Source organism: Lutjanus erythropterus, chromosome 2 (genome assembly GCF_056507025.1).
Source record: "Lutjanus erythropterus isolate fLutEry1 chromosome 2, fLutEry1.hap2, whole genome shotgun sequence".
Lineage (NCBI taxonomy): Eukaryota > Metazoa > Chordata > Actinopteri > Lutjaniformes > Lutjanidae > Lutjanus > Lutjanus erythropterus.
The window spans coordinates 511,550-537,804 of record NC_139318.1 but is presented as its reverse complement, the minus strand read 5'-3'; the positions used below and the strand labels follow the sequence as shown (position 1 = coordinate 537,804).

At 39.0% G+C, this 26,255-nt stretch overlaps 1 protein-coding gene across 8 annotated transcripts in view; it reads right to left on the bottom strand.

Annotated features, from left to right (window-relative positions):
• The window catches only part of plekha6 (pleckstrin homology domain containing, family A member 6), a 226,608-nt gene that overhangs the window by 125,461 nt on the left and 74,892 nt on the right, over positions 1–26,255 (bottom strand). The window lies entirely within an intron of this gene.

The following is a 26,255-nucleotide window of genomic DNA, read 5'->3' as shown; positions in this document are numbered from 1 at the left end:
GGCCAAAATTCCTCCTCAGATGTGCGCAAACCTGGTAATCAACTACAAGAAATGTCTGACCTCTATGCTTGCCAATAAGGGTTTTGCCACCAAGTACTAAGTCATGATTTGCTAAGGGATCAAATACTTATTTCACCCAATGAAATGCAAATCAATTTATATATTTTATATGTGATTTTCTGGATTTTCTTTTTGATAATCTATCGCTCACTGTTAAAATAAACCTACCATTAAAATTATAGGCCGTTCATTTCTTTGTCAGCAGGGGATCAAATAATTATTTCCTCCACTGTATATCCAAGCTACGCAACAACAGAGCTGGGCAGTATGGATATTTGGTGCTTTCATAGAATATTAACTAAAGCTGCAATAATTAAATGATTAATCAATTATGAATCAATTATGAAATTAATCACCAATTATTCTGATAATCCATTAATCAGTTGGGATAACTTTTTTTTTTTTTAAAGGTCACAATTCTCTGATTCCATCCCCTTAAATATGAATATTTGAAAAAAAAAAAAAAAAATTTATTGTATGGACCGAAAAACAATAGAATAGCTAGAACAGTAAATTCAGGAAATGACATCACTGTAATACAGCCTTTAAAACCAAGAAAAGACACTTATGCTATATCACCATATAATGAAATCCAAAATCTAAACGATATCATTCTCAAGTTCCATATTTTATTTGTGTGCTGATTGAGCATCCAACTATATGAATTTGTGGTCACTGTAGGTCTGTGATGGTCAGTTTACAGTTAATCTGTGGTTCAGGCAGGCCAGTTCATGAAAATTAACTTACTTAAATGATTAAAATGGATGCATCACAGGTGGAAGAATCTCTCTCCTGTAAGGGAAGTGGCACACATTCACACACTTGGCACAAGATGTGCAGTGACATCATTGCACACAGGGAAACTTCTGTGGCAATCTCTCTAATCATTAAAGTAAATCATGAAAGAAAACACTCAGTACAACACACAAGAAAACCTGGAGCCATTCTATGTTCGGGTCATGGTGGGTGGATGATTTATGCATACATACATAAGGATTCAGATAAAGTCAGAGCAATCCACTCATCACTAAAAATCACTACACACGGCCTTCTTCATTCATCAGAAACATTTTTCTTTTCATGACCTGTTATTTCCCACTTTTTATCATGGATACAACTAGAGTGGACTGAACAGTCTATCTATGCCTGCAATCAAGACATGCTCCAACAGCCACTGCTCCCTGTGTCATTGCTTCTACTATAGTCAGTCGAAGTTAAGCTCAAACAAAGTGTTGTCTAGTTTTGTGTTTGATTGCTGTGTGAATTTGGCCACAAAATTTTCTTGTGCTTTGGGACATAATTCATCTGCTTGCCTGCCAGCTATCCTCATGCAATTCATCCACTCCATGGCTACATTCTTCAACTGTACAAGTTTAATAATAAACACTCTTAATCTCACCTTGTCTGTACCTGGCATTTGGTTCTGCAAGGGCTGCATACAATAATTAAATAATTTGTAGTTTTAAAAAGTCCAGTGAGCTCCTCCACAGCTATATTCTAGGCATGCTTTACCTCTGGAGCACTGTTAATCAGTTTATGTTTGTCATTTTGATCAGCAAAAGTCACATCATATGGTCAACATACATCTTTTAGTGTGTTTTGTGGCTCTTTCTTTTGCACAAATAGTGACAGCAGTTACTGAAATTCCACTAGCTTTGGCAGGAACTAGGCATATACTAATTACTTATTTCAAATTAATAATGCAATTACAATTACTGAAATTTAAATGGCCTCATTACTTTTGTTTTACCTGAAACCAGTGAATAACTGCAGAGGACAACAAATGTAGCAGACAAACACAGCCTACTGTGATCTAATGTCACCTGACATTACGATGGCACAAGACAGCTCAGGGGATGTGATCTTGCTTTTTGTCATAGTATAATATATAAACTGTCCATCATATCATTAATTATTAACTATTGGAGAAACAGTTGTTTAACTTATCCAACTCCATCGGTGGTCTTCCTCTACCAAATCCTACTATTACTAACCACAGGTAATAAATGTGTAGCTGACAAGTAGACACTAGCTATTGCTGCCCTCTGGTGGTTGGGAGTATTATTAGTAATAATGGGTACAATCATTGATAGAATTTAGCAGTTGTTGCTACAACTGTATTTTTGACAATTTTGAGAAAATTACCTACGCCGCCCTGAGGGCTACCTGGTTGATCCTGCCAGTAGCATATGCTTGTCTCAAAGATTAAGCCATGTATGTCTAAGTACACACAGAATGTACAGTGAAACTGCAAATGGCTCATTAAAACAGTTATTAACTAATTACCAATACTGTACAGGGATTTAGTCATTTTAATGCTTGCCTCCCCACATGTAAATGATCCAACAATACAAGTACTCCTCCAACACTATTTTGCAAGGGTACCATCCCATTGCTGCATAACAGGGTTAGCACCACCAAAGATTAGAATGATTCAGCCAAACCTTTCTGTATTTCTGAAACAGTGCTAAAACTAACTAACAAACAGCTATATCAGTCATACTGAGTCAACTCTACTCTAATACAAAACCGAAATTTCCATTACAGATTATATTTCTATATTTAAAATCACCTATTTTTTAACATGTAAATACAATATCAACATGCACTGTCACTGTCAATATAAATCCTGCACACTGGACTGCTGAAGGCAACACACATTGCTTGCTTGGTCTCATTTAGGGCTGTATTTCAGCACTGTGTCACTTTATGGTCACTATGTCTTGAAAAAGGTCCTTGTGACCAAAACAATTGCACTTTTTTAATAAATCAATGCAGAAGTGATATGTGTGTGCAGGAACTGACTATTTCTTTCCTTTGTCATCGCATTACAGATACATTTCATCCAAATGGGGATTATTAGCAGGATTACATTTTTAAAATACATTTTAAAATAAAGACTATGTTCTACCATTAGCAGCATGCACACTTTAAATCAGAAAAGGGGAAAAGACCACAGCACAGTGACAGTTCTGCCTTCATCTTTGAAATACTGTCATCATCCATGGACTGACATCTAGACTGATACAATATGATACAAGATACTTTATTAATCCCTCAGAAGAGAAAATTAAAGATTAAAAGATGCAGAGAATCCAGGGAAATATTAGCAAAGATGCAAGCCCACACTCTAGATTCAGTTTTTTTTTTTGGAACTTATGGATGTCATGTTCTTCAGGCAAAAGAAGAAAATGACCATCCAGGTTGTCATCAGTGCAAAGTTCAAAAGTCAGCATCTGTGATGGTCTGTAAAGGTTAGTTCCCATGGCATGGGTAGAAAAGGACATGGAAAGAATTTCACTTTACAAAACTTTATCTATTTGTGTCCTCAGTTCTAAAACACTGACTGAGTTTTGTTAAAAGAAAAGGTGATGTATCACAAACTTTTTGTAGTGTGTTGTCAGCATCCAGAATGAGTATACACAACAATAACCAGTTTGCCAGTTTGAACATCAAACATCTTGTATATCTGTACTATATTAAATTAAATAAATGTTGAAAAGGATGTGCAAATCATTGCAATGTTCATTTACATTTTACACAGCATCACAACTCTTTTGGAATTGGGGTTGTATTATGTACTGAATGTCCCATTTTGGTTTTATTTAATCTGGTCTAAGATTTATGGGCAGCAAGAACATAATTTGAATTGTTTGACATTTAGCAATATACACTTCTGTTCAAAAGTTTGGAATCTCCTGTTACATTGATGTCTTCTTTCCTTCTTTCAATCATTCATTGTCCGTACTGTAATCACTTAATTTTTAAGGGTCGTGGGTAGGGCTGGGATAAAAAAATTTATTAAAAAATTCAAATTGATTTTCCTTTGCCTGGTCTGATATCAATTCAGAAAATCCCCATATTTATCTTTTAATGTCTTTTCTCCTGTGGATATGTGGTACAGCCTGCTTTTTTAACCCTGCTAGCATAGCGCAAGATCTTGTAGCCCAAGATCTTGTAGCACGACATTTCTTTAATTTTAGTGTGTTGGTCAGGTCATGTTTAATAAAAAGTACATGATTAATGTAACTACTTGGGGTTAATAATGCATCAGGTTAGAGGGCTCCTTGTACAATTTACAGCATTATTTCTCTAAGAATATCTTTCATATCCAAGCAAAATTGGTATTGTTACTTAAATATCCTGAACCAAATTGATCTCGAATCATGAATCTAATCAGGACCTTTTGAATCAAATCAAATTGATTAGGGAAATCTGAATTGATACCCAGCCCAAGTCATAGGGGGCTGGAGCCCATCCCAGCTGACACTGGGGCAAGAAGCAGGGTAAACCCTGGACAAGTTGCCAGTTCATCGCAGGACTGACACATAGACAGGCATCCATGCATGCTCACATTTACACCTATGGGCAATTTAGAGTCACCACTTAACTTATTAACTTTCTTTGGGCTGTGGGAGGCAGCTGGAGTACCAACAGAGAACCCATGCAGACATGGCCCTGCCCGAGCCACAAATTCCCCAGCCCCCCAAGCTGGCTGGGGGGATTCCAGGCCTGGGTATAGATTCAGATTCGATGAAAGGTATTCTGATAGAACTAATGCTGTAAATTGTACAAGGAACCGTCAAACCTAGTGCATTATTAAAAATATGAATGTATACATTAAGAATTGACCCCAAAGCAGGTACATTAATCATGTACTATGTTATTAAACATGGCCTGACCAACAAACTAAAATGAGTGAAATATCGCACCACAAGATCTTGGGCCACGAGATCTTGTGCCCATATCTGCGTCAGAAAAGACATATATTAAAAGATCGATAAAGGGATTTTCTCAGTTGATATCAGACCAGGCAAAGGAAAATTGATTTGAATCAATTAATCGATTTTTTTTAACCCAAGGGACAGGGCTGAAAAACCTTCCAACCTGTTTTATCTGGTTAAAATTGATGTGATATCCTTGATGTTTCTGTTTCCCCTCATTAAAGCAGTCGAAAGGGAGGATGTGAGACTAAATAATGTGGTAACCTGGCACCTTTTATATGAACCACAGCAACCTTTCTATAGGAATGTCCTCAAAAAAGATGGAGTTTGGAAGAAAAAATTGGAACTTTTAAGAGTTACAAGTAAGTAAACTTTCCTCCAACTACATAAACTATATATACTTTAACAAGGCTGATTTAAGAAAATTACGTTAGTCATGAAAAAATTAGGGATGAACCGATTGACCGGCCAGAGACCAGAGACCAGAACTGGCTGGTTTTCAGCATGACCAGCCCTGACCAGTGACCAGCTGGTCAGCGTCACATATCTGATTCTGTGCCCGTCACTGTCACACACATGTTCTGCACAATGGTCGCGTTATGTGCACAGCAGACAAACTGATCTTGATATCACACCCACCACAGTGCTGATCACAGCTACACACACTCAGACACATGCTTGCTTGAAAATGGTGTCAGCAATAGATTCCAAGTACAGGATAAAGAGAAGACAGACAGTCTACAATGAGACAGAGCAGCTGACAATGTCGCAGAACAGCCGTAAACTTAGTAGTTCTTCAGGCTAATGTTAGCCAGCAGCAGACTGCTGTTCACAGAGGGACAGTTAAAATCTCACCTCCTGTTCTGGCTGAAGAATAAACACCCTGTGTTGTAGTTTTACTGCAGCAAAATGTTGCACTGCACCTGTCTCCAGTTTGTTTAAATCTGCTTCCACGTATTTGATAGTCAGTGTTTTATTATGAACATCCAATTTAATTTTTACAAGAAAAGTTGCTGTCAATTATAGTTCTTAGCAAGACTGAAAATCGGAATCAGGCAAAATCAGAATTGGCAGGTCAGACTCGGTGCATCTCTAGAAAAAATAACACACACTTCATTTAACAGACACTTCATTTCCTCATCTACAGAGGGAGGAATATCAGGTTTGCTTCTAGTTAGGAGGTGGTGTTACTCATTATCAACTGTGACAAACCAGCTTAGTTTGGTTTTAAAAGGGAACAGAACTGTTCCTTGTCAAGACAACAGTAAGCTTTCTTTTTTTTAGTCCAAAAATTTCACAAAAAAAGTTTGTTGGCAAATGACCATTTTATAGGCAGGATAATCAACTTGTAGGTTTAATGCACACCTGCTCATTGAGTATCCCTTACTTCACAGCTGCTCAGATGTATTATTGTGTCTTTTGCCCATTTAATCAGTCTGGTTGAGCCATTGTGCAGTATTTTGTTTTCCATGTTTTGTTCTCTCTGCCATTTCTCTGTACTGGATCAAGCTTTGGTGTCAGGCAATCCCCAGCATTTGAACAGTAATGTATGTTGACACCTGAACACCTGAATAGTGACTGTATTCCATAGCTTGTGTGCAACTACAATTTCTCTGCAAAATTGTTTAGCTCTGTATGTGAATGTTAAGATGGAGTCATTATTGGTTGAATAGATTAAAAAAAATAACTACAGAAACTAATATTGCATGAACATAATTTGAAAGGAAAGAGGGGCTATAGTTCTTCCACTGGTTGACTGACGACATCTGCATACTAAAGTCAAAAAGAAGAAAATGCCACAGCAAGGAACATTTACCAGCAAAGACACAAACCAAATCTAACCAACATCCTACTCCCGATTTAGCACTGCACCACTGTAGAGCACACCAGCCAGACACACACCACCCCATGGTGTCACATGGTTCACACACACACACACACACACACACACACACACACACACACACACACAAACTAACGAAGACACGGTACTCTATACCGTACGCAAAGCACACACATCAGCCAGCCATACATACACAGCAGGGATTATGGTTTCCCTGTCTTTCCTGCTGGCACTGCATTGCAGTCATCTCTGACCTCCAAGCTCCTGGACACCCACTCCTCCATCAACATCCCATTCTCCCCTCCTCCTCCCCTCCTCTTCTTCCTCATCTTCTCCTAACTCTAGCCCCATGTGTCACTTCCTCCTTTTTCTCTCCACCTACCTGACTCTCCTGTCTACACGAAACTTCAGCATCCTCCCCTGGATCAGTCATGTACCAACAGCACAGAAGACAAGACGGACGGACAGACAGATGGAAGAGAGAGATGAACAGAGAGGTAGGGAGCAGCTGGACAGATAGATGAGAGGAGGGAAATGCAGACCGCTGTCCTCTTTTCTCTCCTTCAGACTGCATGCCTCTCTCTCTGCTTGTTTCTCCACCTGTCTAACCCTCCCTCTCCCCTCTCTCTTTATCCCCCTCCTCTCTGTCTCTCTCTCTCTCTCTCTCTCTCTCTCTCTCACTCACACACATACACACACAACTGCTGCCTTCTGGCTGAGAATTGCAATACTCAGCTTATTCAGTCCCCTCAATCTGTTTGATAAATTCTCTATCCCTATCATGGTCTCTCTGACTCTCTCCATTTTTTAAATCACATTTGCTGGCTACTTCTCTCTCACTTTCTTGATCATTGTGTGTATTCAATATCTCTCATTCTTCTCTTGGTTTTCTCAGAAAGGAGAGCACTTAAACAAATGTGTGTGTGTGTGTGTGTGTGTGTGTGTGTGTGTGTTTATCTTTTCCCTTTGTATGTACTCCTGACCAGTTCTCCACAAGACATGATCAGCATTTATTCCTTTGGCCAAGATTGATGCCTGATTAGCTGTAGTCACAGAGTTGGGGGCTGGGTGGGAGTAAAGGATGGTAGTAGGAACAGTGCTTTTGTTTTCCGCTATCATGGAAATCAGTAGGGAAAAAAAGTCAGCTCTTGACTTGCAAACTTGCAGTCCACATTCCTCTCCTTGGTTTTCATCACAGCGGTGTCATCCGCATATTTAAAGATTTCATTTGAGTCAGAATGAGAAATGCAGTCATTGGTGTACAATGAATAAAGAGGAGGAGACAATATACAACTCTGGGGAGCACTGACACTAATGGGCAATGACTTTGAAAATGTATTGTTGATTTAAAGTAGGGATGCACCGATCTGATAGTTCTGATCGATACCGATATCCGATATTAATATTGCTGTTATAGCCGATAACCGATATATACACATATATATATGGAGAGAGAGAGATAGAGATGATAAAATTTTGTACAGACTGAAAATCATGCAAACTGAATTTTTTAATGTCTTCAGGCCAAAACGCACTGCAGGCTTCATTTAACGTGCGTCAAAAGACAAATGAAGCTTCTATAGCGCACTGCAGGCATCAGATTTAACATTCCATCACCATAAAACCAGCAGTATTTTAGGAAAAGGTCGCTATTTATATGCATCTGTTTATTTATTTAGTATAACTATTAATAATAGTTTATGTCTTTAATAAAATATTGTCCTCTGAGGGAAAAAAATAATCATCTTTTTTCAGGTCCGTCTATATAATGACTAAACGGTGCACGATATTAATGTTTTTGTATTAAGAAAGCAGGATATTTTTTTAGACCACAGCAGACAGCAAACTGCACACTGACACACACCGAGGAGATGAAGAGGGAGACAGCATCTGGACACTTCATAATGATTTAAAATAATGTTGCGAAGTGACAAAGCTTTCATGGAGGAGACAAGCGTCTGTCTGTTACTGAGACTGATATTTTAGTCAGGGAATTGTACAGTAACATCAGGATTCATCATCAAAAAAGTTTTATATCAGTCAGCACTTCACACACGCTCCCTCTCCCTCCTCTCTGCTGTCCGTCTCTCTCCTCCTGCGCAGTTATGATCAATCGGCGGGGAGTAATTAAGTACTTAAAAGTAAACAAATCGGACTTGGAGCAAAAAAAAAAAAAAACATGCCACAAAAGTGTTCAATATTATGTTTCGTGATCATAAAATGTCTGTATATCAAGTCGGCGCATCTGTCCATATTCACACGCTCTCTCCCTCCCTCCGTCTCTGCTGCGGGTCGTTTTTTGTTTTTTGTTTTTTCTTTTACCTGGTTTCAGGTGGAGCTAAAGCTCAAACAACACTCGCTCCTCGTGTCCATACCTTTTTACTCCATGAAACTCTCCCCAAACACGAACTGCAGCTGCAGAAAAAAAAAGCCCTGGTCCTCATTTGACGCTCCAAAATCGAAACAAGCGAGTGTCAAGTCAGTTTGACGCGCGTCAAGAGGCTTTCAGTGCGTATTCTGCCATTTAGAACAATGGGTACGTTTCAAATCGCGACAGTCAGAGGCCTTTAGTGCGTTTTGGCCTTTCCTTTATTTTCAAAATGGAATCAATCCTGTGCCTTTGTCACTGACACTGTCACATGCCCAAACAAATACAACATGGCCAAATATCCCTCCCCCTCCCTCTCCACCTCCCGACACACATACGCAAATAGCAACTAGACGGATATAAACATCGGTTGATAATATCGGTCCAGTTTTACTCATCGGACCGATGCCGATGTGGTAAAAAATGACAAATATCTGCCAATACCGATATTAATGCCGATATATCGTGCATCCCTAATTTTAAGAATTTGAGACCTGTTGGTCAAAAAGTCAAAGATCCAGTTACACATGGACCTACTAATGCCCATCGATAGGAGTTTGTCATGCAGCCTAGCTGGAATAATGTTGTTAAAGCAGAACTAAAATCCATAAAAAGAACAGGATGGAGTGATTGCAAAGGATTACAGTGTCTTCTACAGACCTATTCTTCCTGTAAGCAAACTGAAACAGATCAAGTGGCAACCTGGAAAGATAACCAGTTACTAGTATTTCAAACACTTTCCTGATAACAGAAGTCAAGGCTACAGGCCTATAGTTATTAAAACAGCTCACATTTGTCGTTTTAGGCACTGGGACAAATATAGCTGATTTAAAACAAGCTGGAAACTTACATAGACTTAAAAATATCAGTAAACACCACAGACAGTTCAGCAGCACAACACATGATAGTTGCAGCAGAAACAAGGTCAGGACCTGCTGCTTTCCTGCAGTTCTGTTGCTTAAGCAAATATCTGACATCCTGCTTCACTATCAAAAATGTGAATCCAGGGGCGTAGCAGAACTGGGAAACCTAGAACCGGTCATAGGTGTAGTGTCAAATCTACAATAAAATTCATTTAATTTACTGGGGAGCAAGGGATCATCATCAAGTATAACATGATTAGTTTTATAGTTTGTCTGCTTTTGGCTATGCCAGACTTCCTTGCTGTCATTTTCACAAAGTTTGACTTCTAGTTTAGCTCTATAGTTTTGTTTTGCTTTCTTAATGCCTTTTCAAATTCATACTGCAATTTTATACTGATCTGCATCTCCAGTCTGAAATGCTTTCTTTCTCTCTAAATACAGCATTTTAATTTCCCTACTAAACCATGGTTTGTTGTTAGTGTAGACTGTCACAATTTTAGAGGGGATGCAAGTCTTTTCAAAGATGAATATTTGAGGTCATAGTATAAGCATATTCATCTGAATCAAGACAGCCATCTGTCTTTTAAGCTGTCCTCAGCTTCACTTGACCATTGTTTCACAGTTCTTTTTGTTGGTTTGACAGGTCAGTTTTTCTCTCTACCTCGGGATGAGTAAAATGGTATTGTGGTTCGACTGACCCAAAGGGGCCCATGCAACCCAGTGGTACGTATTAGGGATGACACAGTAGTGATTTGCTGTTTGAACTTGGGAAGTGATCTCTTAACACTGACATGATTGAAATCACCTAATATTCCAGATTTGAGTTCTCCACCTCCATGATCCGTGAAGCTAACTGCTGGCAGGATGCCTTTGCTTATGCCTTCGGAGGCATGTAAACCACAGCCAGGATAATAGAGGCGAAGTCCCTTGTAAGGTAAAAGGGTCTGCATCTGATGACTTAAGTCTCCAACTCTGGTGAAAAGGACTGAGAGAGAACTGTTGAGTCAGAATACCATCTTTAGTTGATGTAAAAACAGACTCCCCTACCTTTTTTCTTCAGCGAGTCCACTGTACAAACGGCATGGAGCAGGAGAATAGCCCAGAATCTGGCATGCTGCTGTCTAGCCATGTCTCAGTGAAACACAGCACAGAGCTGTCTGCAGCATCATGTTTGGATCAGATGAGAGTAGATACCTCATCTAGTTTATTTAGATGTCCTAGAGAATGGACATTGGACAGGATTATCCTAGGAAACTGAGTGAGGATACTGGCACGCTTTTCTCTCTTCCTTGGTGGCCGCTTGCAGTTGTGCCAGTTAGCGTAGCTGCTGTTAGCATAGCTGTTGTTTACATTATTAGTGTCCACCACGTCCCTCCTGGTCAGGGATTGAGAAATTCAACTCAGGGTGGTTATCCCTAATAAGCAATAGTTCATGCATGTCATACTTAAGCAGACAGTAGGAGTTCTCAACTAAACACAAAAAGACGAGACAGACACAAGCACAGAGCAACACTGTGTCGCCACAGAACAGCGCCATCATAGGGCTCCCCCCAAGCCACTGTGTAATTTGATAATTTATGATCAAAACAGCCATTTTTGGCAAAAAAAAAGGAAAAGAAAAAAATTTTCTGCAGCCACAACTATTTAATTTGCTGTCACCATCAAAATTTAGATGAAAAGGCACAGAGCTATACAGTTAGGACTGAACGATTTTAGGAAAAGATCTAATTGCGATTTTTCTGGCAGATATTGCGATTTCAATTCGATTCACGATTTTTTCTTCAAATCAAGCTTCAATGCAATATTCACAATGTATAGTAACATTTACAATCATTATTAATTATTCAAACTAGGTATTTGTGAGGGCTTCAAAGAAAAATAACATTAAGAGAAAAACTACTGACTATACTGAAGACAATTCGCACACTTCATCACATTAAATCCGTATAAATAAAGAAATTAACACACACACACACACACACACACACACACACACACACACACACACGCGTCTGGTCCATTCATTAAGTTCCATACGACGTTCGCTGCATTGTTGGTTGTGATGCACGTCAGAGGAGTGTAACTACGAAGCGAGATTAATGGGTTAGCGAGCTATGTTGAGTCTAAATCCAGGGTTTTCAGTGTCACGAAAGTGGCTCTCTTTTAACCTGCTAGATCACCATGGTAACTTATACTAAACTCATAACCTGGTCGGGAGCAGGTTATGTTAAGAGTTTCAGATTAAATCGTCTGTAAAACGCGCCGTTCTTTAACTTATAATTGTCCTAACAAGGTTGTTTATGAGCGATATAGCTTTTAAACTGAGGGAAGACATTAAAAATGAAAAGCTGCTGAGCTGTATGTTCGTTATATCACCGAACGAATCCATATAATGTAAAAATGAAACAGCGGTACAAACTGTATGCATCGCGTTGTCATGGTAACCTCCGTTTGGTTATGCAGAGTCATTTTTCCCGTTTACTCCAGATCATATTAACACTTTAAATTTACATCGTATATATTCCACACAGTAAAATAATGATGAAGCAACTATAGACACTTTGAATACTTTTTACTGTTATCTCTTTTGTCTTGGTGATATTGCAGCTCAGATCACTGATCAGGAAATTCATCATCATTTATCACAGACAGTCTTAAATCAGTAACACTCATTTTACGTTGATTTGGTCAGAAACTTCAGTGATGTCCACGTCTCTGTCATCATAGGACAGTGTCAGACAGACTTCATCATGTTTAAATCTGCTGTATGGAGTTTTATTGTTTAATGTGCAGTTTTCATGTTAGAATAAACGGCAGCATTAAGACCGCATTTAGTCCATCAGTCATTTTCTGACAGCATTCTTCTTCTCCTGCTTTATTTGCAGCAACGTTGTTTTTTGCCGTAATGTATTTAGTATACTTTACACAGCTCATAATTATAACAACTTGATCTTTTTGACTTAAGTGGCTCGCGATCGCTTCATTTCATGCGGAAGAAGAGTGAAATGATGCAACAAACGCCCCTTTTATGTGAGCGCGCACAGAGTCTGAAGACGAAAGCCTGGATTAAGAAAGTGAGTTGATAACCACCATCATGATACCCGTTATCTCTGATTGCGGTTTTAGGCTTTGTCGATCCAGATCATACAAAGAAAGCCTGGCTGTGTTGAGCTTGCTTCGCAGTACAGCCCTCAGGAGCACTGCAAAAAACCGCAGCTTTGGCGATCACGTGATCGCGTTGTCTGAAATCGCAATTTCGATCAGAAAACGATAAATCGTTCAGCCCTATATACAGTAGATCTAGGCTATGACATTTTAGTTGAGAAAATATTTGTTGGTGTATAGGCAACATTTTTACAGTCACAGTAAGAATCAATTTACACTGTAAAAAATACTTGCGACAACTTAACATTTCAAGGCTAGGTACTGCAAAGGATTTTTGAATTTTGAGCCCGACTTAAACTCTTGAGCTTTGAAATAAACTTTAAAAAGTTTTGCAGATTTGTAATCTTTAGTTGGGATAATTAAATATTCCTCTCTAGATAAACCTAAATCTTTGAGTTTTAGAAACTCAAAAAAATGTTCACTTCCACTTCAATGAATGTACTCAATGATTTTTTTAAATAAAACTTTTGGGGGTGTATAAAATTCAATTATTTAAGTTTATTCAAAGAAGAAAAGTTAATTATCTCAACAATAGATTTGAATTTAGGTAAAACTTTGAGATTGGTTCAAAACTCAAAACTCTTTTGCAGTACATTATCTTGAAGGTTTGAGTTTCCTCAACTCTTTTGTTTTTACAGTTTAGACTTACAACAGGGATTATAAAAATGAAAATGTTAAATGTTCAACTAACGGTTATTCTTTTTCACATAGATTTTTTGCCAAAGCCACAGGGAGCCAGCTAAAGAGCCCCATGCAGCTCCAGAGCCACAGGTTGCAGATCCCTGGCTTAGCCCTAATCCTGGCTCTCTTCCTGGAGCCATTGTGGTCCAGATGGTCTGGCTGGGTGAGCATCTCAAGGTCTGCTGCAGTTAATCAGATCCCTGCATTTCCTTTTCTCATACGTGTCATATTTAACAGTCCTGTAAGCCAGCTTTAGCCTCAGTGTTTTAGCATTAATGTGTAAGGGTAATATACTTTCACAGGTGTCTCTTTTTAAAATGTGTCAGATGGAAAGATTAAAGTCAGCTGGAGACAGACTTCTCAGCTAACTCAAAGAGTTTGGGCATTAGCATTAGCTTACATTAGCCAGCTTGACTTGAAACCCACAAGTCATAATTTTAACTGACAAAATCCACTGCTAAAAATGAGAAGCTGCTTTTGTTTACTTTTGTATGGAATCAAAGACTGTGTTTCAATGATTATGCCCACTTTCAATGTTAAACCTGCCACCAATGCATAGAGAAGACAGGGTCACACTCAGGAGTAACACCATCCAACAAGCTTTTTAATCAGTTATCATGTCTAGAAAAAAATCACAGTGTGAGGCCAGACAGTAGACCCACATTTGTCCACAGTAATGTGCATCCTGACCTCACTTGCACTTTATCATAACAAGGACATAAATTTCAAGGATATAAGAACATTTATTGTCATTATACAACACAGGTTTGTAAACTGAGCTCTATATGGCTATAACAACAGGTTCACTGGGCTGTCTGGGATCTGTCCCTATACTGTCATGGTTTGAGTTTTCTTGGTTATTTCCTGTTTTATTTTGTAGTTCTGCTCTTCCCTCATGTGTTTTGTCTTTACTTCCTGTCTTTGTCCTTTTCCCGCTCTTTTTGTTTGCCATTGGTTTCACCTGTCCTGTCCACCTGTGTCTTATTAGTTCTTATTAGTGCGCAGTAAAAATAAGTTGACTGGTTGATAAGGAAGTTTTGTATGATGGAATAAATGAGGCTGTCAGCAACAAAGAAGGCTGTTCTACATGCATGTGTGACAGCCTTTCAGGATGGCCAATGCAGGGCAACAACAAGTAACTGTTCTAGCTGTTTCATGTTGTATAAACTCAAATGATACAAAACAATTTATGACAAAAATGCAGTGGCCGTTATTAAATGCCGTAAAATATGTGATTTATCTGTCAACTCTCCAAGTGAATTTACTTTATAAGTTAATAAGGTAATAAGTCAGTGAATTTGAAAATAAAGAATTCCAAAGACAGATGACTTATGCACCTTTTCATTTTTTCTAATAAATAATATTCCTATTATTGTTTGTTTATTAAAAGGTCCTTGGCCTCCTGTAATTTTGCAAAACTGGACCTTGATGAGATCCCCTGTCTTACAAATGTAAAAATATCTATTCTGCAATAAAATCTCTCTTGTTAGTGTTATATTATTACACTGTTGCAAAGCATTACAAGTTTTAGTTACTTTACATACAGTTAGCTAGTTTAGTCCAATGATGCCCAACCTCGGGCACCCTCCAGTACAAGATAAATCTTAGGGGTTGTGAGATAATTAACTGGAGAGGACAGAAGAAGTACATGTAGAACATGTACATGTACAATGTTAAAATGTACATCTACATATACATGTACATGTAGAAGTACATCTGAAGTTGCTCATGTTGTATAAAAATCACAGTCCCTTTGATTGAGTAATTTTTCTTTCTTAAACCACTGCAATACCATTTTATTTTACTTATTTATTTTTATTTTTTATTTTTTTAATTTTATTTTTTTTTTTTTATTTATTTATTTTTTTTTATTTATTTTGCATCATATCTGGTGAAGCGCAATTGGAACTCCCTGAAATAACCTGTCCGCTGAAAATAACATGGGTTACTGTAGATGAACAGTATGGCAGCACTGGAGACCTGCAAATGGGTCTTGTCCTGCAATGGGGTCTTGTTCTGCTTGGTCTCATTGCCAAGCAGAATTCAACTGACGGTTTTATACAGAACAGACCCAATCACCCATCCATCGTGTTCCCATGTATAACAGTTAGCCTATTAATCATGTTCATTATTTAGGCTGCTGCTAACAACACTAAGCCTGCTTGACCGCAAGCAAGTCAGATGTATTTTTCACTTGGATGTGTCACACAACACACTCTCATTTTAATCTATGTAGCTGTCTGCACCAGTTCCATGCCTCTCACATCCCAACTCCATCTCACGGGCACAAATGTAACCTGAAGCATTTTTTTTATTTTTGGGGGGCTTTTTGCCTCTATTTTGATAGAGACAGCTGGAGATATGACAGGAAAGAGGGTAGAGAGAGAGGGGATGATGCACAGCAAATGGACTGTAGGTGGGAGTCTAACCAGCAGCTGCTGTAGAGGACTGACAGCCTCAGTACATGGGGAGCATTCTCTACCAACTGAGCTACAGAGGCACCTCTGAAAACACTTTTATCCACATTTAGTAGCCTGAGCAGAGTGTGAAGAATATTATAATTTCCAAGCTGAAGAGAGGCTGCTGTCATCATCAGTGGTCTCCTCTTAGACATCAATAGCAAGTCATTATGGAATGCCTTGTCTTGTACTGTTACTGAGCAGACAGACTCATTACTGTGGCCTTCTCTCTGCTTACAAGTGTGTCCAATGTGCAATTTATTTTAAAAATAAAACCGAAGATGTTGCCAGATGCTTGTCCTGTTTACACTAAATTGTTTACTGGACATCCCAAACACTACTGGCATTGTTCCAAGTGAAACACAGATGCACTTTAGCTCAGCATTTTAACCATGTTTACCATGACAGGGCTGTACATTGCGACAATTTTCGTCGCATTTGCTACTAAAAATCATTCTGTGCGAAGAGAAATACGTGTCCACTCGCACAAGTGCGAAGGAGTTGCGCTGGTATCATGTCTAAAAAAAAAATTAGTAGGGAAAACAAGGCTATAGGCCACATGTGTCAAACTCAAGGTCCGCGGGCTGGCCCGCAATTCAATTATATACGGCCCGCGAGATAATTTCACGTCTGTTATGAATGGCCCGTCGGTAAATAGCACTCCCACCACTCATACTACAAGTCCCACAATCTTATTTATTTTATTGAGGAAAAAGTTGTTGCAGTCTGGCTGTTCAAATTCATATTTCTGAATAAAACATAGTCAGTTTTAGACAGTTTAATAAATGTTAATCCTGTTTGGCCCGCGACTTAGACTGTGTTTTAAATTTTGGCCCTTTCTGTGTTTGAGTTTGACACCCCTGCTATAGGCTGTCTCTTGTCCTATACGTCAGTTGTTGTAGCAATGCTTCAATATTGTGTGGCGGCAGGTGAACGGATGGCAGGGAATACGCCATACATCACAGGGAGTACAATCTTTAAACGTGACAACGTTTATAAACACAGTATTACAAAGCGACACATCGCCTGTAGAGATGCTCACCTCGCCTCAAGTCAAGTTTTTTTGTAACATATTGTTCTGTTTTGAGTGTTCAATTTGAATGTTCAAGTACGTAAAATAAATAAGAATTGAAAGATCTGCTGCTGATTTAAAAATAATTTCAATGGAAACGTGGAAAAAAAGTGGAAATAGTGTTACTGCAGTATTTTATCACTAAGAAATAACAAGATTTGTATGCATAGGCCTATGATGAGTAAATGGCAGATTTTAGTGTTGAACAGTAAAAATGACTAATTTTACAATTTTTCTCAAAGATGAAACCCTAACATTACAGAATGCATGATTATAATCAGCAACTTTGAGATAAAAAAAATGTGGTTTGAATGGGAGTTAATTGTCCTTAACGTCTAAATCTGATGCTACACAAAAACTAATAATGCATCAAAGTCAGTATTTTGGTAAATCCTTGACATATCCAAGACCGCTAAAAAAAAAATGCCCCAGCCACCCAACATTTGTTGTATGGAAAATATCTAAATTTCTTTGCTTTTTTTCATAAATAATAACAGTGATATTGAGTAATCAAACAGGCATTTAAAGGGTTAAACTTCTCAAAATGATTGAATGTTTAGTTTTGGGGGCAGGACTGAAGTTGTTTGAGAGATTTATGCAGAAAAAAGTAGAAAAAATATGAATCTGTACTTTTTTAATGTAGTTTTTACGGAGGTGGACATATTTGTCCTTAACAACCAATTAGGATGGAAATTAAGACGAAGCCAGGGGGTTAACATTGTTAGAATTTCTGATCAGTATCGAATTTAGCCAATAAACACATTAACTAACTGTCCAACTGTGTGTGCTACAAAATTTTTCTTTGTGCTACTAAAATTTTTAACTTGCTAGCACCAGTGCTACCACCTAAAAAAGTAAGCGTACAGCCCTGCATGACTGCTACCTAGAGGAAGGCTACCTGCTGCCAGAGCCATGTAGAGTAAGCATTGCTTACTTTACTTAACAGGGCACATTTGGTGATGTGTCTACAATGTCCACAACAGAGTGCAACTATTTTAATAGACAGCTCAGATGTGTGGCACCAGAATGAGGCACTGTAATCTGTGCTGTGATTTGGTCTGGTAGGTGTGTGCTGTTGGTACCAAACACTTTTTCAGAGCCAGAAAGCAGCTTCTTGAACATTTTGTGCTGTGATTATTGCAACTGCACTGCTATTTCATTCACTCTGTTCTGATCGCCAACACCTGTCTGCTGTGTATACAGCCACAGCACGTCTCTCTTTTCCCCATCCACACCCACTACATACACACACGATACAATATGATATTTGATGATATTTTGTTAGCTCTCCAGTGGGGAAGCTGAATGTCACCACCATGGGACAGACAACAGGCAAGAGAAAAGCATATCTTGAAGGCAGTACAAGATAAGTGGAGAACACAAAACCATAATAAACAGAATAACCATCAACAAGACTGCACTATTCACAGATAGCAACATTACCACTATCCTCAGTACAACTATGTAACCATCTTGGGCGAGAGCCTGTGTACACGCTTCAGGCATGCAGCTCCAGTCTGAGAGGCTACAGTTAACATTTAGGCTAAAAAAATGATGTAAATGGCATCTTTTTGGGTCAAATTTTAATGTTGCGGCTTACAGACGCGGCTTACTTACTTGGATAACGCCACACGAGCAGTATGGAGACATTTTTTTTTTGGTGGGGGGGGGGGGTTGTGTTCTTTTTGTGTCACCATTCACTTCAGTTGTACTAGATTTGGCCGGAGATCTTCACATCAGCACAGGGGTCAGTAGATATTCAGTGCATTTTCATTTTTGGGTGAACTATTGCTTTAAGGGCACGTGGTGAGACCCCATGTGAGCCAGGTGCCTGATTTACCCTGAGCTCCTGAGCTGGGAGCAGACATCTTCAAATGTGACCGTTATTGGGGCTGGCGTTACTAGTAGACCCCTTTAGGGAGACAGCAGAGCAGGCTAAATGAACCAAAGCAGAAAAATCATGTTCCTCAAACCTGGCAAAGAGGAGGTTAGCCTCATCAGCACTGAAAGCCCCCTCCTGTAACCTGGCAGAGGTAGGGCCATAGCCTTTTCCTCTTCCCCTGTCTGATGACATGTTTTAATTATTCCTTATGTGCTGATTTGATCAGATCCTTGTCATCATTTTTAAAGGCTAGTTTCTTCTTATCAATAGTAGTTTTAATCTCTAGTTATCCACTGTATGTTATTTGGGAAGCTTTTAAACTTTGGTTTTGAATGGGATGATCCTATCAACACAGACGTTCATTTTCTCATACAATCTGCAATACTGTCCACAGTATTGTCGTCATCATTAAAAACAGACCAGTCAGTGCATTCAAAGCAGCCCCTCAGTTCATCTCATACCTCATCTGACCACACACACATCTATTTGGTGGAGGTGTGTCTGTAAATGTGGGGATGTAACTGCAAAACCAGATTATGGAAAACTGCACACTACAAAGAAAGCTCTACTTTGTTGCTAGGGGTGTCAAAATGAATCATTTTTAAGATGCATTGCGATGCGGACGTGGACAATTCTGCATCGATGCAGTGACAGAACATAATCGATTATAGAGACGTTCCATTTTGATTTTCCAGCCACAGCTGGACAATTAAGTTCTAAAATTCAAAACAACTTCCTGGTAGCAACCAGCCCATAGCAACAGCACACAACATTGTTTACCTGGAGCTGACGTTAGCTGCTAGCCTGCTACACAGTGTGGCTAATATTAGCAGAGCTAGCAGCAGCTGCTGCTCTGTCTGTAGGTTAATGTCAGTGTCTGTGCTTAATGTGGTCACACATCACTCCAGTCCAGTGGTTATGTATCAGATTATTCTGTCACAGCCTACATTCAGCTTTATTTCCATTTTCTATATCAAAACACTACAAAGCCACACTGGTTTGACAAGATGTCATCTGTCTGACTCCGCTGATTAAAAACATCCAGGACTGGGTGGGACATCAGGGCGCTGGGCGAGAGGGACCTGCTGTCTGACGCGGCTGCAGTCCTGACTAGTGGCCGGCGGCTGCATAACACCTTAGAGGCAACTGTAACTGGCATTGTATCTGAATAAAATATTGATAAATAGTTTAACTGACTAGTATTTCTGCTGCCGACTAGTGGTGTAGGCAATAATCGTATACATCCCTAGTCTACAGTAAGGCTGCAACTAACAATTATTTTCATCACATCATCACAGGTTTGGTTTGTAAAATGGTGAAAAATGTTGAGCATTGTTTTCCCAAGTCCATGTTGACGTCCTCAAATGTCTTCTGTCCAAAACACAAAAATATTCAGTTGACTGTCATAAGAGGACTCAAGAAATCAAACAATATTTACATTTGAGAACCTAAAATCAGAAAATTTTGACGCTTGATGATTAAAAAATTACTCAAAACTAGGGCTGCACAATATTGGAAAAAACTGACATTGCGATTTTTTTTAACCCTGCGATATATATTGCGATATGAAAAAATACAGGAATTTTCACCAGATGACTTGAATAGCACTTTATGTTATGCTGCACTGCTGCCATCTTGTGGACAATTAACCTGCACTGATCTTGTGACTCACTCCATATACAGGGGCATGTTCTGCTTTAGCAAACTGATTAAATACGATTGTGATTGGTGGATCGCTGCGCGCAGTGTGTGTCAGGTACCCTTGAAATTAAACGAGAACATGTTTAGTTCATTTGCCTCCTACATCGCAGGACCTGCAATGTGACTATTGCGCACACGTACATTGCGATGACGATGCTCAAACGATATATTGTGCAGCCACGTGCAGTAACAAAGAAAATTGAGGATGCAATGTATCGTGATGCAGTGTTGTGCCTGAACGCATTCAAAGAACGATAGATCATGAACTCGTTCATATTTTGGGCGAACGTGTATTTCTGCCTGATGAACATTACTGTGAACGCGTTCATTCTGATGCCTGTGAACGGCACGCTCATTTAATTTAACTTCGTTCCCGGCTGATGGGTTTGTAATATTATTATATGAGCATATTTTTGTGTCAAATGCAGTGCCATTGAGGGTTTGCATGATTAAAGTGTGTGATATCTTCTGTGATTGAGTTTGACACCCAAGTTACATCAACAGCAAACCTGAAATGGCACATTGAACTCGAGCACCCGGGTAGCCTTTCAAGGTATGTGCACGGAATAAAAAAATCAAAAGATACTCCAACGTTATAACTGATAAAATAATTGCTGTCTGTGGTTCTATATCGGCTGTGGCAATAATTTTGAAAAATAATGGCTCGCAGCAACATATTAAAAAAAAAAAACTATGAACTAGTTCATTTTTGTAACTGTGAACTTAGTTAAAAAAATTTGAATTATGAACTATGAACTGAACTAGTTCACTTTAAAATTTGTGAACTGAACTTTGAAGTAGTTCATGTAGAAAGTGAACTTTCCCAACACTGTCGTGACGCATCATGAAATTGAATCGAATGGAATCGTTGACAGGATAATTGTAATCTAATCGAATTGTGAGACCAGCGAAAATGCACAGCCTCACCAAAGGTTTTCTCATGTTTGTACTTGTATAAGCAAGTGACAATAAATATCTTGAATCATGAATCTATATAGACAGACACTTCAATGTGGCATGAAAACTGTGAGCATGATGCGTGACGTTTATTGCCTAGACAAGGATAAGACATAAAAAACTGGTTTAAACTTACATCTTACAAAGTAACTAGTAGCTATCTCTGTAGTGCACCAGTGTAGTGCAAGTGTAGTAGAGTAACAAAAAAAAGGCAGTGGATTAGCAGTATTAAGTTGAGTGATTGCAGCTTTTATCTTTTCAGATCTCGGTCTGAATTTTTTTTTTTCTGGCAATCTGACCAATCAAGCTGCATGTTGTTGACTATGTTACATCCAGAACATCCAACATGGGAGATCTCTTGTTTCACACAAGTTCTCCTCTCTTTCTCTGTATTGGTTGTACCAACGTATGTTGTTTTGTCTTCTTTTTAAGTAACAAGGAGTCCTAGGTGAATGTTCCCTTAATGTTGATTATATATTTTTTTTTTTGCAATTTATTTTGCAAAGAGTTACAATTTATTAGCAAATGTGAATAATCAGGCTGATCAAAATTTTGCTTCCTTCTCAATTCTGTGCCATTTATTTGCGTCACTGCTGGTGTGTAAAGGCCCCCAGACCAGCTAATCTCTCCTGCTGCGGCAATTGGTCTGGTTGGATAGTTGGAGGTGCTCGTCTTAATCACAGTACTGAAGTAAGTACTGAAGGTAAGCATGATCCATCATTAATGTGTATCTTCCCCCAGATTCACTGTCAGGCATCATGTGCCTCCCATCTGGCTCTCCAAGACAGTCTGTTATCAACATACTAATATAACTAAGAGTAGGGTGGGGTTTAAAGTAAAGCTACATGCATAACTGACTTCAACTTAATTAGTTGTCGCTGATAACCAGTAAACACTGTTAGCATGCACTGAACTCTTTTCTGGCAAACAACTAAGACCAAGTTTTGATGGCTGGTCATTCAGGAATGCACAATGATGAAAATGTTCCTTCAGTTCATTTGTGATTTACTCAAGTAGTATTAAGTACTGTAGTATTAGTATGACAAAAGTCTTGTTGTTTTTCTATGATAAAAATGATTAAAATGCTAAAATGGGTCACAAAATATACTCTGCCATCCGCAAAAAGTCTATGTGTGGGAAACACTACAGAATGTGTAACAGCATGCTGTTCATAAACAGGTCTGCTGTCATGAGTTTGTGAGAGTGACAAAGAAATGGTTGTGTCTAGAAACCAGACCCCAGACCTGTGCAAGATTGCACCAGTGAATTTGGCGGGCTGCCACAAATAGATGAATGTATGAAAAAATACTGTAGTGCATTTGGGGATAAATACCCTACTTCAAAGACTAATACAGTTATTTGCATGAATGAGCCCATCCTTCAGCAAGCCCCAGCCACATGGCAGGATTAATGCCGTGCTGATGAAAATGGCAGATTTTACACATGCACATTCAGAGGAAATGGTTACAAGAAGCATTTATTGTTTGTTCTTTATACATATAGATATTTTGGGGGGCTTTTATGCTTTTATTATTTGATAAGACTGCTGAAGTGAAGACAGCAAAGGGGGAGACAGAGTTGGGGATGACAACCCACAAAGGACCGCAGGCAGGAGTTGAGTCCATGGCTGCTGCAGAGGACTCACGGCCACCAGGCAACTACAAGCACTTGTTATTATATTGTATAATAGACTAGCCCAGTGATTTTCAAACTTTTTCTGCCCAAGGAAAGCCAAAGGGCAAGCCAAAATCTCAAGGCACACCTGTATTTACATTAGGGATGGGCACGATTAATCGATGATCGATAATTGATCATTAAGAATTTTGTCAATCACGTAATTTTTTTTTTCGATTTTTCGACAGTGTTAAACAGAGTTCATGTAGTGTGCGTCGAGAAAGCAATGTAATGAATTTCACTATGTGGCGGTAGTAAAATATCCCACCAGCGGGGGGCGATATAGCCTAAGGACAGCAGAGAAAACCGCCTGCGAGCTGACTTCTGCCCTGCCGCCGTATCTGAAGGTAGTAAACATGAAGCGTGCACAGCGAAGTCTGGCGTGGGACCATTTCGAGCTTAAAAATGACTCTGATCATTGCAAATACTGCGACACAATTTACAAGTATAATTCAACAACAACTCCTATGATGTATCACCTAAAGAACGCTCATCCGACCGTGCTTAAAGGTAATGAATCCTCATCCTGCAATCAACCCACCATTGCCTCAGCCTTAAGCTGGAGGAGCTGTGATGCAAAGCGGGCAGAGAACATCACGGAGGGTATCTGCAAAATGATTGAAGTAGATATGTTGCCCACGAGTGTCATCGAGGGGAAAGGTTTCCGAGATGTGATTAATATACTCGAACCCGCATATCAGATTCCTTCACGGCGCACCAGCACCAGGCTCACAGAAACTCACTATGAGGAGCGAAAGCAGGAGCTGCTAAACAAGTTAGCCACTGTAACCAGCGTTGCTATAACAACTGACTGTTGGACCACTTTAACAGCGGAGAGCTACCTCACCATCACGTGCCATTACATTTGTGAGAAATGGCAAATGAATTCAGTGGTCCTGCTGACTGATAGCCTTCCAGGCCGGCATACTGCCGACCTTCTTGCTGAGAAGATGATTGAGGCTGTAGAGCAGTGGGGGTTTGAAGGCCGAGTTATTGCCTGCGTCCACGACAACATGGCCAACATCACGGCTGCCAACAGTCCCACCAGAGTCAGCTGGCTGTCTGTTGCTTGCTTTGCCCACGCTCTCCAGTTGGCCATAAACGATAACGAGACTTTTATAGGCTATATAGAAATATCCCATATTTTCTAACAGTTTATTTTTGTACATAATTTATTTATACAGGTTCAGTCGAACAAGTTTGTGACATCCGCCCTGATGATTGCGTCAATGCTGGACCCCCGTCACAAGCATCTGAGCTTTCTTTCGCCAAAACAGAAAGCAACTGCTCATGCAAGCTGCTGGACTGACAGTCACTCGGCTGCGTTCACATCTCACCCCCGAGCATGTTAACATGCTTATTTTTCTCAACAAAAACCAGTAGGTTAAGTAAGCTATAGCCCAGGACAGTTACCACCGTAGCCTTCATGTAAACCTATAGGCCTATAATGTGTTATTGTTGTGTGGGATCTCCCTCTCTCAGCCATGACTTTTGGCAAAAGAAAAAAAAAAGGTCAGCTGCGAGTCTACTTTGTTCTTTGATTAAATGACTATTAGTTAATAATATGATGTTTTATTTTTGTGTTTAAAAGAGGCGAAATGTAGCCTATTTATTTTGTTTTAGAGAATAGCCTACTGGCTCTTATTTTGTTAAGATCCCGAGTCCCGACGCCTCTGCGTAGGCCTATTTCTATTGTTTAACAGTTGCACATTTAAATTGTAAATCGCGCAAGACGTGGATTAAAGTTCTCCTTAAATTATTATTATTTATTATGATTTTTTATTCTGTCTAAAAGAGGCGGAATTGTATTTTGTTTGAGAAAATAGTACTGTCACTGGCTTTTATTTTATGAGGAGTTTCAGCCCGATGCCTCGCGGTGTTTTGTTTAACAGTTGCACATTTAAACTGTAGCCTAAATTGAGCAAGAGGATTGTTGGATTAAAGGTTCTTCTTGAAATAAATACTTAATTGAGAAAAAACAGACTGCCTGTGGTATTTTTAATCATTTTTTCTATCAGACATTTCTTAATGATTAAATCGATAATTGATCGTTAATTCTCATGATTATCGATCAAAAAATTCGTTGAAAATGCCCATCCTTAATTTACATCAATGTAAAATAGTCTCTACAACATACTTAACCAACAAATGCAACACAAACTAGACAATCAGAGCTGCACTTCCTGCAGCTGGAAAAAAAGGTGTCAGTCAGACAGTCTTAATAATTTCCAACCCAAAAGTGAGGTTCACTCTGAAGAATTGTTAAGGGATTAGTAATAGTATAGAGTATATAATTTGCCTGTATATTGTGAAATGAGTGTGTACAAAGTACTGATATAGTAAATCAAATTTCATTCAGAACCTTGTATAATTGTACTGTAGCATATTGCACTAATAATGTATGGTTGTTAGTAATTGTATTAGAGTTATTTATCCAAGTAAGTCCAAGATACTGAGTTACTTTTTGACCTAGGTAGGTAAGCTTTCTTATGATGACTTGTATATACAGCAGGTCAGGGCAGGTCATGTCAGCTGCAGCCAAAAAGCTAAACCAAGGATGGAGATGAGGGATAGAGAGAGAGAGAGAGCGGCACTTTCCACTGGTGTAAGTATTGTCATTACTTTGTTTGGCTATCTCAAAACAATTTGCAGTTATGGAATCTAACTTGAAGGCCATAGAAGTTGATTTTGTTTTCACGACAGCCAACATCTGGATGGCTAACAACAAAAGCTTTTAGAGTGTTAACAGTTCACTGAATCAGCAACTTTAGAATGCAAAAAGGCCACCAATTAAGTACAAAAGCTA